Raw genomic sequence first — 16,700 nt, 5'->3', positions numbered from 1 at the left:
TTATAAAACATTATGAGTTCTGAATTTTCTCATTTTCTCCCACCTTCCTCCCCCACATTGAGAAGGCAGGAAATGTGATATCAATTATACATATAAAATCATGCAAGACATATTTCCACAATATCCATGTTACAAAAAAATAAGAAAAATAAATTGAAAAAATGGTGCTTCAATCTGCACTCAGATTCCATTTATTTGGAGAAGGATAGTGTTTTTCCCATAAGTGCTTTGGGAATTGTCTTGGATCATTGAGAATAACAAATCATTCACAGTTGATCATCATACAATGTTGCAACTACTATATACAAACAAAAAAAAAAAGACATTCTGTGCCCTCCAGGAGCTTATATTCTAATGGGAAAGACAACATATCAAAGGGAACTGAAATGGATAGGGGGAAGAGTTGGGGGGACACATGGTACCAGTTAGGTAGGGTGAGAATGGCATGATGAAATCTTGAGGAGTGAAATTTGGTGAGAAATGAAGAGATAGCCAATCTGGGAAGCCTCATTAAATGGAGATTCTGAGGGGACCTCCACCCTCCCATCAGGAGAAGCCCCAGGGGTAGAGAATACTTCCAAGGTGTGTGAGCAGTATTGCAATGTCCATATCCTTGATCCAGTCAAGTCAACAAGCATTTATTAAGCATCTACTATGTCCCAGACATTATGTCAAGCACTCATCATAATAATTATTTAATTCTTGATAGCAGTTTTGGCTCTGACCTCAGCCAAGAACTTTTATGGCACTTTGTCTGCCAGCTGAAACACTCCCCACAACCTTTTTTTTTGTTGTTGTTGATAATGCTGCTTTGGGATGGACATCTTTGATTTCATATTTTCAGAGCCAATTTGATAGTAGCTGGTTTCTTTTTTTCTTTTTTCAAAGTTTATTTTTTAATGCACATTGTTTTATGAATTATGTTGGGAGAGAAAAATCAAAGCAAAAAGGAAAAACCATGAGATAGATGAAAAAAAACAGAAAAGAGAAGTGAATATGGGTTGTGTTGATTTACATTCAGCCTCCTCAGATCTTTTTCAGGATGCAGATGGTATTTTCTGTTCAAAGTCTAATGGGATTGCCTTGGATCACTGAACCACTGAGAAGCACCCAACCTTTCATAGTTGATTATTGCACATTCTTAATGTAATTGTAATTCTTGCAGAATACAATGTATTCTTGGTTCTGCTTGTTTCATTCAACATAATTTCATGTAAATCTTTTCAGGCCTTTCTATAATCAGCTTGTTCATCATTTTTAATAGAACAACAATATTCCATGATAGTAGCTGATGTCTAAGAAGCACTCTATTGGTTCCTCATCTGTTTCTGTATTTCTTTCATGAGTTTTTCACTTGTAAGAAGTTCAATATTATCTGTCCCTCCAAATGTTCCATACCATTATTTGATTTCTTCTTCAGATATTTCTGGGCTCTGTTAGCCCACAAACATTTTGAAAGGATCTTTTCCTTTTAAAGCTTTGGTCCTTTGGGTCGGGTGCTATCAACTTACAATCTAGTTTGTATTCTTTCAGTTTCTGGACTGGGAGCATCTTTGACAAACAAAAATCTAAATTTCTTTGTTCTTCTAGTAATGGCATCTGTTTTAGTTATACATTCTACAACCACTTCCCAGTGGGTCAGATATTCAATCTGTTCATTCTTGCTTGTAAGCCATTTTAGCCCTTCAGTGAGAAATGTTAAGTTCATGATAAAAGCAATTTATTGTAAACAACAAAACAAACAAATAAAAGAATATGGGGTAAGTACAAAAGAGAGATCACAGGCAAAACATTTTGAGGAGGGAGAAATTGTTTTCACATATGTGTGTTGTATGGCAAGTTAGGGTATGCTTAATGAAGTTGGCCTCTTAGAATTTTTAATAATAGATTTTTATTTTCAAAATATGTTTTCATACATTACAACATTCAACATGCAGTTTTCAACATTCACTCTTTCCTCCCTTTTTATTGAAGTTTTTTTATTTTCAAAACATATGCAAAGATAATTTTTAACATTGACCCTTGAAAAACCTTGTGTTCCACTGGGAAACGAATGTGAACTATCTGCATTTTTGTTTTTCTTCCCGGGTTATTTATACCTTCTGAATCCAATTCTCCCTATGCAACAAGAGAACTGTTCAGTTCTGCAAACATATATTGTATCTAGGATATACTGCAACATATCCAACATATAAAGGACTGCTTGCCATCTAGGGGAGGGGGCGGAGGGAGGGAGGGAGGGAAAAAAAATCGGAACAGAAACGAGTGTCAATATAAAGTAATTATTAAATAAAAATTAAATTAAAAAAAAAGAAAAACCTTGTGTTCCCATTTTCCTCCTCTTCCACCATCCTCTCCCCTAGATAGTACATAATCAAATATATGTTAAATCCAATATAGGCTTACAAATATCTTGCTGCACAAGAAAAATCAGATCAAAAAGTTAAAAAATGAGAAAGAAAATAAAAGTCAAGCAAACCATAAGAAAAAGTGAAAATACTATTTGTGATTCATCTTCAGTTCCCATAGTCCTCTCTGTGGGCATAGATGGCTTTCTCTATTGTAAAGGGCTAAAACTCTTGAGCTGATGGACTGAGGCTGGATGACGGAGCACTTAAGGCTAATTACCTATTGGACAATACTCTATTGCTTGGAAAAGGGCCCTTCCCACTATTTTGTGCTGGCTTGATAATTGGTATATATAGAGAATTGTAGGAGGGACTAGGGGGTGGAGTAAGACTAGCCAGAGTCACTTTTGGGCGGGAGACAAAGAGGAGAGGTCGTGGAGATTCTGTGTCCATCCAATTCATTTCTACCCCTGAAGACCAAGAATAAAGACCAAGGACTTTTGCTTATCCTGACTCCGCCTGATTCTAAGGTATCCAGGGTACTAACTTGGTTTCAACAGTCTATCACATGCCTATTAACTGTCCTGAATCATCTCATTTCAACATTTACTCTTGCAAAACCTTTTGTTCCAAAATTTTCTCTCTTCCTTCTCCCCATCCCTTCCTCTGGACAAGCAATCCAATATGTTTAATATGTGCAATTTTTTGAAAGAGGCAAAAGACAAAGTGCGGTTGAAAGAAGTTTATTTGGTGGATATGGAAAATGGCATGAGCAAAATCACAGAAATTGGAAGATCACAGAATGGGCATATTATTCTCCTGTTCTTTGCCTGAAAATCCATATTCACAGCAAAACATCCTATGTATGAGTCTGCGGGGCAGGGAGCGTGGGCTAGCTAATCTCTTCATAGCCTTGAGACCTGGTCTGTCAGTGGAGCATGGATCTTGGTATCTTGAAGCCTGTGTGACAATCAGAAGGGGATTTAGGTTCAGTTGACCTGAATTCAGAATTCATTCTGGTGTAGCCTCAGTTCTGCCTTGCTTTCACCCTCAGTGGTAAATGTTATTCTCTTATGCTAGACTAGTTGGAAATAGGTCTAGAGACAATGCAATCTCATTCTCCAGGTGTTAGCCATCCTGTTGTTTGCCTGAGCTGGCCTTGATAGATATCTCTGGCTTCCTGCCTACAACACTGTGCTGCACCAAAACATTCATTGTAATGAGGTTTGTTTGGATTGTAATTGGGTTAGCCACTTAGCAGGTCTTTAGAGTCCCCCACCATCTAAATTACTACTCAGGAGTCACTCTGTTGGGGGCCAGATTGGCTTCTTGGGAACTGAGTAGGAACCGTCTTATAATTTCACTTGTTCCTTCCCTTTGGTGTCACCTGTCTATACTTCTTTCAGCCCCATGGATCATCTACCTTTATACAATCAATCAATAAACATTTATTAAGCACCTACCATGTACCAAATACTGTGCTAAATTTGGGGGATACAAAAAGAGGCAAAAGACAAAGTGCGGTTGAAAGAAGTTTATTTGGTGGATATGGAAAATGGCATGAGCAAAATCACAGAAATTGGAAGATCACAGAATGGGCATATTATTCTCCTGTTCTTTGCCTGAAAATCCATATTCACAGCAAAACATCCTATGTATGAGTCTGCGGGGCAGGGAGCGTGGGCTAGCTAATCTCTTCATAGCCTTGAGACCTGGTCTGTCAGTGGAGCATGGATCTTGGTATCTTGAAGCCTGTGTGACAATCAGAAGGGGATTTAGGTTCAGTTGACCTGAATTCAGAATTCATTCTGGTGTAGCCTCAGTTCTGCCTTGCTTTCACCCTCAGTGGTAAATGTTATTCTCTTATGCTAGACTAGTTGGAAATAGGTCTAGAGACAATGCAATCTCATTCTCCAGGTGTTAGCCATCCTGTTGTTTGCCTGAGCTGGCCTTGATAGATATCTCTGGCTTCCTGCCTACAACACTGTGCTGCACCAAAACATTCATTGTAATGAGGTTTGTTTGGATTGTAATTGGGTTAGCCACTTAGCAGGTCTTTAGAGTCCCCCACCATCTAAATTACTACTCAGGAGTCACTCTGTTGGGGGCCAGATTGGCTTCTTGGGAACTGAGTAGGAACCGTCTTATAATTTCACTTGTTCCTTCCCTTTGGTGTCACCTGTCTATACTTCTTTCAGCCCCATGGATCATCTACCTTTATACAATCAATCAATAAACATTTATTAAGCACCTACCATGTACCAAATACTGTGCTAAATTTGGGGGATACAAAAAGAGGCAAAGACAATCCCTTCCCTTGAAAAGCTTACACTCTAATGAGGGAGACAACATGCAACAAATATAGCTCTCTCTTTCCCAATTTTTTTGTCTTTCTCTCTCTCTCTGGCTCTCTATATACATATGTATATATGTGTGTGTGTGTGTGTGTGTGTGTGTGTGTATCAAACTATATATAGGACAAATATGAACTACTTAACAGAAAAAAAGATAAGGGAATTAAGAGAGATTGGAGAAAGCTTCTTGTATAAAATAAGATCTTAATTGACTTAAAGGAAACCAGGAAAGTCTGTAGCTGGAAGAGATACACTTGACATACCCTAAAATTTTCCAGCTGAGTTTTCTCTTCTTTCTCTTGGACACATTTCCCCTCCTCAGAGATATTTTTGATCCTATCTGATCTGCTCTTCCTCTATCACGTGTATCCCATCTCTCAGTTTCCAAATCTAAAGAGAATTAATGGGTTAAAGTTAACCTGAAAGTCACTCAATCTCCCTGTGCTTCAGTTTCATGATATGTGAAATTGGGGAAAATTCTAAATTCTTCTAAGTTCTCTTTAAATCTGGGATCATATGATGCTTTGCATCTGGAAATTAGCTGTTCAGGGGAATCCTCAAGGATTCTGTCCTTGGTTCTTTGGCAACATTTTAAAAAATCCAAAGTCAGGATGGAGACTTGGATGGTGTGCTTGTCAAATGTGCATGAGACAAAGCTAGGAGTTGGCCATGAGAGTATTTCAGTGATGATAGGTGTGGAGGAGCTCAAGGAGGCGTGAATTCCAAATGCAAGATATTCATTGACTAACAGAAATAAGATCCAAAAAACTGTCCACAGGCTAGTAGATGGAATAAATACAGTCAGTTGATCTCTATCAAGAATGAATGTAGAGATGTACACTGGGGATTGATACACTGGGGATTGACTAAATGTTCCTCTTTCTTTCTATTTCTCCCTCTCCTTCTCCTCTCCCTCTCCTCTCCCCATTTCCATATTCCTTTCTCTCTCTTTCTCTCTCTCTTCTCTTTCTCCTCTCTCTTCTCTTCTCTTTCTCATCTCTCTCTCTCTCTCTCTCTCTCTCTCTCTCTCTCTCTCTCTCTCCTCCTTTCTCCCTCTCTCCTCTCTCTCTCTCCACATCACACAATGTAAATGTGGTAGAAGAAATATTTACCAAAGTCTCCAGACATGATCTGAGCTACTTTTTCCTCCCAAGAATCTGTCCTGTGCAGTCTTTTTTCCTTACACAACATTGAAACCTTTATTCAGACTTGAATGGCTCACCCACTAAGACCCAAGCCCTTGATGTAACTTCCTGGTTTCCTGAGTAGCATTGTTACCTGAGCCTTCAGATGGAATGACCAACACTGGGAAGCTGTGCTTATCTGACTCAATAGTGTATCCTTGATGGATATCCTTTCTCTATACTATATGTACTTTCTTGCTATGGCTGAGTAAATCTCCTTTTATTCACTGTTAGATTCAATGCAAGTGTTTCATTTCATTTTATTCTCAAAAATGAGGTATTACTTCTCCTAAGTCAAGCTTGATGTGGCTGATCTAGCCCCCAGATCTTGTCCATTAATCTTTCTTGTCCATGTCTTCCTCTCTATTCTCACTGGTATTACTCTGGCTCAGTTTATTTTATTACTATCCAACTAGATCATTATTTATTGATGATCTACTTTACCTAACCCACAATTATTTACTGATTACCTAATTTCCATGCTTTCAATTTCTCTCATTTTTGTTTCAGAAAGATAGAGGGATAGCAGGCCCAACTCAGAAAGAGGCTGGGCCAGACCAAACCTCAGTACCTTGGGTAAAAGCAGAAGGTACAATTGCATGTCAGGGGTAAGAAGGTCATAGCAGAGAGGAAAGGGGCACCTTCAAGTGGCACAGGTAGCAGCACCTGGGATCCGGACCCAGAAGGACTGTGATCTCCATGCCTAGAACTTGGCTGGCACTTGGTGTCATGGCAAAGCCCCCCTTTTCATCCTTCAAAGGAAGAACAACTCCGAATCTGGAAGGGCCAGGAAGTCAAAGACAAATTGTTTTTCTTTGTTGGTACGCCAAGAGCTCAGCTGTCTTGCCCTTGTTCTAAAACCAGTTATACTTCCTTTTACCTACTAAAGAAAGTACAGCTCCTGGGCCCCCACATCTCTCAGCTCTGGAGCTGCTCCCAAGGGTCCCCCACCTTCTTCCTGGGCCTGATTGCACTAAGTGATGCTGGGTAGTGCCTTCCTCAGTGCTAACTCACCCAGTGCTTCCATTAACCTTTGGGGGCCCTCAGGAGACTGGCCCAGGTTCATCATTCCCTGCTTAGAATTCCAGACACAGCCAGGCACTAATCTGCATTAAGACTCAGTAATAAAGAGCCGGGCCAATTGTGCGTGATCTCTTCCTGTCTCCCTGCTTTCCATTCTCCCTTTGCCCTTCTTCTTGTTTCCTGCTCAGGAGCTGGGCCCTCTCCATCTCCCCCATGTTGCACAGGTCAGATTTCAGCTGAACATTCTACTATTTGGGGTGGGATTTTCACCCCAAGGCATCAGGAAGCTTCATGTGTTTCCCTACATCACATCCACCTTCTCCATTTCCCTCCAAGGTTCTGAAACCTACTTTTCCTACATGAGCACCCCAAGAACTGGGAACTTGGGAGGAAGGGGAGAGATGGGATAGAGCAGACTGACCTTTGGGTCTCATGGGATATACCTCAAAGCTAGGACACTTGTTTTGTAGGAAAGTAATGGGGGATCCCTGAATATAAAGGAGTCTGTGGGAGAAGGGACTATTTTCACCCAACCAGTTAATGGAAACTTACATTTAGAATGTGTGAAAGAAAAGCTGTATGTATTCTCTGTCTGTCTCTGTCTCTTTGACTTTCTGTGTCTCTGCCTATCTGTCTGTCCTTTTTCTCTGTCTTCCTTATGTGTCTGTCTCTTTCTTTCTCTCTCTCTGTCTCTTCATTCTCCATTTTCTCTGCTTCTCTCTATGTCTGTTGGTCTGTCTCTCTCCCCCTCTCATCCTCATCCATCCCACATCTAGGCTCTGAAGGCCGTACCTTTGGCTTAAGTCAGAGCAATGAGACTTCCTGTCTGAGCCCTCTCTCCAGGACATTCCCAGTCAGACCTGTCCAGCCTCTGGGCACTGAGAAAGGTAGAGGAGAATCTGCTAAAGGATCATCGTTCCTCAGAGGTCTGGCCTGGTTCTGAATGGGAATGAAATTTCATGGCTTGAGCTGCTTGAATCAGAAGCTGAACTTTGTGATTCCCTCCCCATGGTCTTATTAGCCCAGGGCTTACACTTAGAGGGAGAACAAAGTCAGGAGAGTCAAGCTGAGGGTGCCTCTGGCCATTGTGCCCGTGGCCAACCAAATTTAGGGGCTTCACAGCCTTGGAATAGGAAACCATTAGGTGATCTTCACTTACACTAGGCAGGGACTCTTTGGCCTAATCTCTCATCTAAATAAAATTCTTTTAAAATTTCTCCCTTGTTTTTCCAAGAAAAGCAATGTCACATATTGGCTCAGTGGTTATGTCAGGAACAGAATCAGAAGCTTAGATCTGCCAACCACTAGTGTTCAGGGGTCCTGCCTCTGTAGGGTCCCAAGGAGCTGAGCAGGAGGAATAGGGTTGGTGTCAAAGGAAGACAGGAATCATGGAGTAGCTTGAGTGAGGAACTGATGGAAGTGATGATGCTTCTTCAGGCTCCTTTGGGCTTTATTTTTGTACTATATCATGATTACACAATTTTCCTTTTACATATATTTTTCCTTAGGTCAACATAGTCTTCTGAAATATCTGACTTATTGACCTTTATATGCTACTATATTTGACATTTAACACTTGAGTAAATATTTCATGGTTAAATGTTTATTATTGATTACATTACTCAAAGCTAATAATGAAAGGTAAATGTTATACAAGGTTAAATGTCAGCGACTTTTGTTAGTTTACTTATGTCTTCTTTGTCAATCCTATGGATTGTTTGATCCCTCTATTTCCCTGACTTGGAACTGTGTACATAGGACATGCATTGTTTCTCAAAAAGGGTGACAGCACATTCAGAGCAATTCCATTTATACTTTAACCATCTATTGATTCCTAGATATACTGATCTTTTCTGAGTCTTACGTTAGTAAATACCATTGTTTCCTAGACCTTTGGATTCTCTCCCACAGTGACGATGCTCTCCATGGTGTTCTCTTCCTGACTACATTACTACAATCTCTCCTTTATCATTTGTCTCAGTGAGAGATTAGTTTTATTGGGACAGAATAAGCATGTGGAATCATTTCTAGTTAACTTGCCCAATTTCTCCTTGTCACCAGATTTTTTAGGTAATGTTATTGCTGTAATCAAGCCAATTACAAGTAATATAGGAAATAGTAGTCCACTAATGAGAATCACAGAAGGAGATGTTGTTTCTGTGTTGTGCACATTTGATCTCAGTGCTGGGCTTTGCCAGGCAGCTTAGAGACTTTGGCTTCCAACACTAGTATAAGATTTTTTTCCGTGCACCAGAATTTCCCATCATCCTTTATTCCTGATGAAATTAAACATCCTACCTGGGCAGGATAGATGATAAAACCTTGATTCCTTCTGGTCTTATTAGCTAAGACAGAGCTTATCAACTTCTGGCCTTCAGTAGGCTCTGAGCCAAGGGTTAGCACAAGATAGGACATGAGAGTTCTAATTGGGGGCAGGAAGGGAAGAAATATGAGACCACGGTGTTTCTCCCCATCCCCACAACCAAATCCAGGAGAGCTCCCACCTGGCCCCCACTTTTATCTCTACTGTCTTGTACTCTCTGTGTCCTTTCAAAATAGAAGGACAGTGGGATGATACATTGGAAGGAACACTAAGTTGGGAACCAGGAGACCTTTCTCTTGCTAGATCTGGCTCTGCTGGGTGACTTTTAGATAAATCCACAGCCTTTTCTGAACCCTAATTTCCTTGTTTTATAAATGAGGAGGTTGAACTAGATGGCCTTCAAGACCCCTTCCAGCTTTGGAATTCTGAGGTCAGCCTGGAAAATCAGCCTGGCAGAGATCAGGCACCAGGCCCAAGGGCAGGGGCTGCCTGGGCTGTAAAGGAAGGAACTTATTTCCTGAACAGTGAGACTGGAAAGCTTATCCTGGCAAGACAGTCCAGGGCCCAGGTATCTGGACTCAGTAGGATCAGGGCCATGGGGGGACCCCTGAATGTTATAGGAGGAGGGGTGACATCTCCTAAGGCTTGAAATCTGCCTTGAAACCTAAGCCTGCCATTCAGCTCAATAGCTGCTAGGGGGAAGAGGCCATTCCCTTCCCCTCTTCCTGCAGTACCTAGCCTTTCCATTGCTGTTTCAATGAAAGTGGCCTTGGGTGGGAGGTGAGAAGGACTCTTCTTGAGTCTGTCCTGATGGCCTGATTTCATCCCCCCTTTTCCCATTTTTCTTCTAGGCAAACCTGATCTCCAAGACAAGTGAAGTCCCTGGAGGTATTCCCTTTCCTTCACTTCCAATCCTTCCCCTTCTCCCAGTTCACACCCCGCTGCCTTATCCATGCTGATGCACTAATTAGGTCCATGATTCCCTATTGCATGTTAATGCCATGTTCCTAGGCTTCTCTAGGGGCCAGGGTTGGGGGGGGTCAGCAAAACTGTCAATCCAAGGACTCCCTCTCATCTTCCTCCTCAATTACTCCCCAATTCTCATTCCTTCCCTAAATCTCTTCTCTTCCACTAACCAGGGAAAAAATGCAGATGGAGGTAATAGGGAGGACAATGGTTCTTCAAAATCCTTATTGAACATTTCCACTTGAATATCCTACCATTACAGTGAAAATGAATAAGACTGACCCCTTCTTGGAGTACCAGTCTGGGAGAGAACACTGTCTCTGTTCTGAATCAGGGACCATGAAAATTAGAACCCATATGCCAAACACAGTTTAGTGAAATTGCATGGGGATGTCTTTGAGGAAAAATTAGTTTAGAATATAAAACACCAGAATCATGAAATTAGAATGAAAATATAGAATGGTTTAATATCATTGACATTTCCCCACTACTTTCCACTATACTTTCTCTTTACACCTACAAAAACATCAGGATATGTCGAGTAGAATGGAAACAGTGGTCAACACAATCTGACTTTGCTTTTTTCTTGTTAACAAGTAAAAAATCTTTTAGCCTAAGTGACTGGTTTTCTCTGTGGGGTTTTTAACAACCTTAAAAAGTCAATAGAGTCTAAACCAAGTTCTTTGTATTTATCTCTCAATCTGCTTTTCCTCTTCACTTCAGGATTTTTATCTGTGGCACAACCATCCACCCAGTCTCCTACTTTTAAAACCTTTTTTTTTTAAATGTCCAACCTGTACCCATTGGCTCTTACATTGTTGCCTTCAAAGATGGCAGACTTTCTCCATCCTTAAGAAACTTTCATTTGATCCTACAACCCCTTCAAGCTACTGTCCTATTTTTCTTGATTATTTTTCACTAGCTCCAAGAAAAAAGTTGTGTAAACTCATGGTATTCACTTCCTTTCCTTTCACTTTTATTTTTTTTCTGGGTAAGTAATTACTTTTTAAAATAACTTTTTATTGACAGAACATATGCATGGCTAATTTTTACAACATTATCCCTTGCACTCACTTTTTTTCTGACTTTTCCCTTCTCTCCCTCTACCCCCTCCCCTAGATGGCAGGCAGTCTTATACATGTTAAATATGTTACAGAATATCCTAGATACAATATATGTGTGCAGAACCGAACAGTTCTCTTGTTGCACAGGAAGAATTGGATTCAGAAGGTAAAAATAACCTGGGAAGAAAAACAAAAATATAAGTAGTCCACATTCATTTTCCATTGTTCCTTCTTTAGGTGTAGCTGATTCTCAATCAGTATTGTTGTTGAGGTGTATAATGATCTCCTAGTTCTGCTCATTTTACTCAGCATCAGTTCATGTAAGTCTTACCAAGCCTCTCTGTCTTCATCTTGTTTGTCATTTCTTACAGAACAATTATATTCCATAACATTCACATACCACGATTTATCCAAACATTCTCCAATTGATGGGCATCCATTCATTTTTCAGTTTTTAGCCACTATAAAAAAGGCTGCCAAAAACATTTTGGCACATACAGGTCTCTTTCCCTTCCTTAGTATCGCTTTGAGATATAAGCCCAGTAGAAGCACTGTTGGATCAAAGGGTATATACAGTTTGATAACTTTTTGGGCATAATTCCAGATTGCTCTCCAGTATGGTTGGATTTGTTTACACCCCACCAACATTGCATCAGTGTCCCAGTTTTCCTGCATCCCCTCCAACATTCATCATTAATTTTTCCTGTCATCTTAGCCAATCTGAAAGGTGTGTAGTGGTATCTCAGAGTTGTCTTAATTTGTATTTCTCTGATCAATAATGATTTGGAACACCTTTTCATATTAGTAGAAATAATTTCTATTTCATCATCTGAAAATTGTCTGTTCATATCCTTTGGCCATTTATCAATTGGAGAATGGCTTGATTTTTTATAAATTAGAGTCAATTCTCTATATATTTTGGAAATGAGGCCTTTATCAGAACCTTTAACTGTAAAAATATTTTCCCAGTTTGTTGCTTCCCTTCTAATCTTGTTTGCATTAGTTTTGTTTGTACAAAGGCTTTTTAATTTGATATAATCAAAACTTTCCATTTGGGGATCAATAATGATCTGTAGTTCTTTGGTCACAAATTCTTTCCTCCTCCACAAGTCTGAGAGGTAAACTAACCTATATTCCTCTAATTTATTTATAATCTTGTTCTTTATGACTAAATCATGGACCCATATTGATCTTATCTTGGTGTATGGTGTTAAGTGTGGGTCCATGCCTAGTTTCTGCCATACTAATTTCCAGTTTTCCCAGCAGTTTTTGTCAAATAGTGAATTCTCATCCCAAAAGTTGGGATCTTTGGATTTATCAAACACTAGATTGCTATAGTTATTGACTATTATGTCTTGTGAACCGAACCTATTCCACTGATCAATGGTTTTGGTGACTGCTGCTTTATAATATAATTTTAGATAAGGTATAGCTAGGTTGCCTTAATTTGATTTTTTCATTAATTCTTTTGAAATTCTTGCCTTTTGTTCTTCCATATGAATTTTGTTATTTTTTCTAGGTCATTAAAATAGTTTCTTGGGAGTCTGATTGATATAGCACTAAATAAATAGATTAGTTTAGGGAGCATTGTTATCTTTATTATATTCACTCAGCCTATCCAAGAGCACTTAATATTTTTCCAATTATTTAAATCTGACTTTATTTGTGTGGAAAGTGTTTTGTAATTTTGCTCATATAATTCCTGACTTTCCTTTGATAGATAGATTCCCAATTATTTTATGCTATTGACAGTTATTTTGAATGGAATTTCTCTTTGTATCTCTTGCTGTTGGATTTTGTTGGTTATGTATAAAAATGCTGAGAATTTATGGGGATTTATTTTGTATCCTGCAACTTTGCTAAAGTTATGAATTATTTCTAATAGTTTTTTAGTAGAATCTCTGGGATTCTCTAAGTATAACATATCATTTGCAAAGAGTGATAATTTGGTTTCCTCATTACCTACTCTAATTCCTTTAATTTCTTTCTCTACTCTTATTGCCAAGGCTACCATTTCTAATACAATATTGAATAATAATGGTGATAGTGGGCAACCTTGCTTCACTCCAGATCTTACTGGGAAAGGTTCCAGTTTTTCCCCATTGCATATGATGCTTACTGATGGTTTTAAATATATGCTCCTGACTATTTTAAGGAAAAGTCCATTCATTCCTATGCTCTCAAGTGTTTTTATTAGTAATGGATGTTGGATTTTATCAAATGCTTTTTCTGCATCTATTGAGATGATCATATGGTTTTTGTTAATTTGGTTATTGATATAGTCAATTATGCTCATAGTTTTCCTAATATTGAACCAGCCCTGCATTCCTGGTATAAATCTTACTTGGTCATAGTGTATTATCCTAGGGATGATTTTCTGGAATCTTTTTGCTAATATTTCATTTAAGATTTTAGCATCAATATTCATCAGGGAGATTGGTCTATAATTTTCTTTCTCTGTTTTCAACTTATGTGGTGTGGTATCAGTACCATGTCTGTGTCATCAAAGGAATTTGGTAGGACTCCTTCAATCCCTACTTTTTCAAATAGTTCATATAGCATTGGAGTTAGTTGCTCTTTAAATGTTTGGTAGAATTCACATGTAAATCCATCTGGTCCCGGGGATTTTTTCTTAGGGAGTTGATTAATGGCTTGTTCTATTTCTTTTTCTAAGATGGGAAATTGTTTAACCAATTTACTTCTTCCTCTATAAATCTGGGCAAGCTACATTTTTGAATGTATTCTTCCATTTCATTTAAATTATCAAATTTATTGGCATAAAGTTGGGCAAAGTAAGTCCTAATTATTGTCCTACTTGTCTCTTCATTAGTGGAAAGTTCTCCCTTCACATTTTTAAGACTAACAATTTGATTTTCCTCTTTCCTTTTTAAAATCAGATTTACTAAGAGTTTATTTTGTTGTTTTTTTATAGAACCAACTCTTAGTTTTATTAATTAATTCAATAGTTTTTTTTACTTTCAATTTTATTGATCTCTCCTTTTATTTTTAGAATTTCAAGTTTAGTGGTTTTTAATGTGTTCCTTTTCTAGCATTTTTAGTTGCAAGCCCAATTCATTGACCTTCTCTTTCTCTATTTTATGCAAGTAAGCCTCTAAAGATATAAAATTTTCCCTTATTATTGCTTTGGCTGCATCCCACACATTTTGGTATGATGTCTCATTATTGTCATTTTCTTGGGTGAAGTTATTAATTATGTCTATGATTTGCTATTTCACCCAATCATTCTTTATTGTAAGATTATTTAGTTTCCAATTATTTTTTGGTCTATTTTCCCCTGGCTTTTTATTGAATGCAATTTTCATTGCATCATGATCTGAAAAGTATGCATTTACTATTTCTGCCTTTCTACATTTGAGTTTGAGGTTTTTATGTTCTAAAATATGGTCAATTTTTGTATAGGTTCCATGAACTGCTGAGAAGAAAGTATACTTCTTTCTGTCTCCATTTAGTTTTCTCCAAAGATCTATCATATCTAACTTTTCTAGTATTCTATTTACCTCTTTGACTTCTTTCTTATTTATTTTGTGGTTTGATTTATCTAATTCTGAGAGTGCAAGGTTGAGATCTCCCACTATTATAGTTTTGCTGTCTATTTCTTCTTGCAGCTCTCTTAATTTTTCTTTTAAGAATTTAGATGCTACACCACTTGGTGCATATATGTTTAATATTGATATTGCTTCATTAGCTATGCTACCCTTTAACAAGATATAGTTCCCTTCCTTACCTCTTTTAATTAGATCAACTTTTGCTTTTGCTTTATCTGAGATCAGGATGTCTACTTCTGCTTTTTTGACTTCACCTGAAGCATGGTAGATTCTGCTTCAACCTTTTACCTTTACTCTGTATGTATCACCCTGCTTCAAGTGTGTTTCCTGTAAACAACTACTGTAGGATTCTGGATTTTAATCCAGTGTGCTATCCGCTTCCTCTTTATGGGGGAGTTTACCCCATTCACATTTATAGTTAAAACTACTAATTTTACATTACTTGCCATCTTGTTAATCCCTGCTTATTCTTTTCTTCTTTCTTTCCCCCATATATCCCTTCCTATTAAACTTGTGAGCACCATTTGCTTCTCACAGCCCTCCCTTTTTAGGATCTCTCCCCCACCTTAGATTTCCTCCCCCTTTCTTACCCCTTTTCCTCACAATTTCTGTATTCCCTTCTGCTTAGCTTACTCCTTCCCTTTTCACTTTTCCCCTCCCACTTTTCAATGAGGTTGGAGAAGTTTCATCATAAATTGAATATGTCTAATATTTTTCTCTTTAAGCCAATTCTGATGAGAGTAAAATACACACTGTGTTCATCCCCCTCCATTCTTTTTCTTAGATATAATAGGTTTTCTTTGCCTCTTTGTGAGATGTGTCCCCACTTTACCTTTTTCTGGTACAATTTCTTTCCACCTCTTGTTTCTACAACAAATTATACATGTGTTCTTAATGCATCTTTATAACAGAAACATAGTTCCTAAGATTTCTTTTTACCTTTTTAGGTTTCTCTTGAGTCCTATATTTGGAGATCAAACTTTTTGTTTAGTTCCAGTTTTTTTTTCATCAGAAATAGATGAAATTCACCTATTTCATTGAATGTCCATCTTCTTCCCTGGAAAAAAATGCTCATTTTTGCTGGGCAAGTTATTTTTGGCTGCATACCAAGTTCCTTAGCCTTTTGGAATATCAAATTCTGGGCTCTTTGATCCTTTAATGCGGAAACTGCTAAATCTTGAGTAATCCTTATTGTGGCTCCTCTATATTTGAATTGATTTTTTTCTAGCAGCTTGTAGTATTTTTTCCTTGGTCTGATAGTTCTGGAATTTAGCCACAATATTTCTTGGAGTTTTGATTTTAGGGTCCCTTTCAGTAGGTGATCGATGAATTCTTTCAATGTCTATTTTACCCTCTGCTTCTATAACATCTGAGCAGTTCTCTTTGATTTCCTGGAAATTAGTGTACAGGCTCTTTTTTTATCATATTTTTCAGGAAGTCAAATAATTCTCAGATTATCTCTCTTAAATCTACTTTCCAGTTCTGTTGTTTTCCCAAGAAGCTATTTGACATTTTTTCCCATTGTTTCATTTTATTTTGGTTTTGCTTGACTGATTCTTGGTGTTTCCTCGAGTCATTCAATTCCATTTGTTCAATTCTGATTTTTAATGAATTATTTTCTTCACTCACTTTTAAATTTTCTTTTTCTAATTGTCCAATTGAGTTTTTAAGTGAGTTGTTTTGTTCTATGGAATTTTTTCTATTTCACTAATTTTATTTTTTAGAGAGCTATTTTCTTTTTCCAATTCACTAATTCTGTTTTCCTTGGAGTTGTTTACCTTCTCCAGTTCACTAATTCTGTTTTTCAAGGATTTGATTTCTTTATCCACTCTATCTTTAAATGAGTGAGATGACTTATCCAGACCCTCTTGC

The 16,700-nt window shown here is 38.1% G+C and overlaps 1 long non-coding RNA gene across 2 annotated transcripts; it reads right to left on the bottom strand.

Annotated features, from left to right (window-relative positions):
* Window positions 1-3,081: 3,081 nt before the first annotated feature.
* Window positions 3,082-5,911, bottom strand: LOC127540812 (uncharacterized). Of its 2 annotated transcripts, none has more exons than XR_007948289.1 (3): window positions 5,815-5,911; window positions 4,966-5,092; window positions 3,082-3,308 (listed from the first exon to the last, which is right to left on the bottom strand). It is a non-coding gene; the product is annotated as an uncharacterized LOC127540812 (long non-coding RNA). The 2 variants fall into 2 exon arrangements; XR_007948288.1 differs by lacking the exon at window positions 3,082-3,308 and adding an exon at window positions 3,874-4,100.
* Window positions 5,912-16,700: the final 10,789 nt, after the last annotated feature.

This window comes from Antechinus flavipes, chromosome 6, assembly GCF_016432865.1.
Source record: "Antechinus flavipes isolate AdamAnt ecotype Samford, QLD, Australia chromosome 6, AdamAnt_v2, whole genome shotgun sequence".
Taxonomy (NCBI): domain Eukaryota; kingdom Metazoa; phylum Chordata; class Mammalia; order Dasyuromorphia; family Dasyuridae; genus Antechinus; species Antechinus flavipes.
This window is presented reverse-complemented; position numbering and strand designations above follow the sequence as displayed.